Raw genomic sequence first — 1020 nt, 5'->3', positions numbered from 1 at the left:
TTCCAGTTTTATTGCTGTTTCTCTTGGAAGATGATTTTTAAATCCTAGTTTATTCCTTTTTATTGCTCAACGCATGGGTATAACACAGTTTGCTTACCCATTCAGGTTTTTGCAGGTGTTGGTGATTATGAATTCAGCTTCTATCAACGTTTGCAAAGTCTTTGTGTGGAATACAGCAATATAATATAGTTGACCCTTAAAAAAAGCAGGAAATAGGGGTGCTAATCCCCTGCATAGTCAAAAATCCACGTATAACTTTGAATCTCCCAAAACATAACAACTAATAGCCTAGTGTTGACTGGAAGCCTTACCAATAACATAAAATGTTGATTGACATGTACCTTGTATGTTTTGCGCATTATATACTATATTCTCATAATAAAGTAAGCTAAAGACAAGAAAATGCCATTAAGAAAATCATTAGGAAGAGAAAATACTGTATTTTTCAAAAGAAATTGGCATATAGGTGGGCCCGGGTGGTGATTCAAACCCATGTTGTTCAAGGGTCAACTGTAATGGGTTCCTTTCAAATGTGAATGTGCTGGATAGCAGTGCCTGCAGAGTCTGGGAATCCAGCTGGGACCCCAGATCTTCAGGTGCAGTTTCTTAGAGTTAGACCAATTTTTCTATTACACAAATAGAACTTCAATTGTGTTCTCTCCTCTTGACCAGTACTCTTCAATTCATTATAGTATGATCAAAGCTTGTCTCAAAATTAGAAAATATTGTGCTTCCTAGGCCATTTTCCCATCCTTCTCTATCTTTTCCCTGTCTATTCCTAGTCTCCACACCCATCAGGCCACCGTTTCTATAAGGCTTTGACCTCGGCTGGTTGACATAGAAGAGAAGTGTTGATAAACTCATTCATCATATGATATGCATGACTGAAAACAAGCAGATGTTTTACCATTTGTATTTTTGGATCTTTAAATAATGAACTTATTAAAAGCAAATGGTTTTATCACTAGAAGAATTTAAAAATATAGGGGAATTTCAGGTCATGTGACAAGCTATAGTGAG

Source organism: Ailuropoda melanoleuca, unplaced genomic scaffold (assembly GCF_002007445.2).
Source record: "Ailuropoda melanoleuca isolate Jingjing unplaced genomic scaffold, ASM200744v2 unplaced-scaffold6666, whole genome shotgun sequence".
Classification (NCBI taxonomy): domain Eukaryota; kingdom Metazoa; phylum Chordata; class Mammalia; order Carnivora; family Ursidae; genus Ailuropoda; species Ailuropoda melanoleuca.
This window is presented reverse-complemented; position numbering follows the sequence as displayed.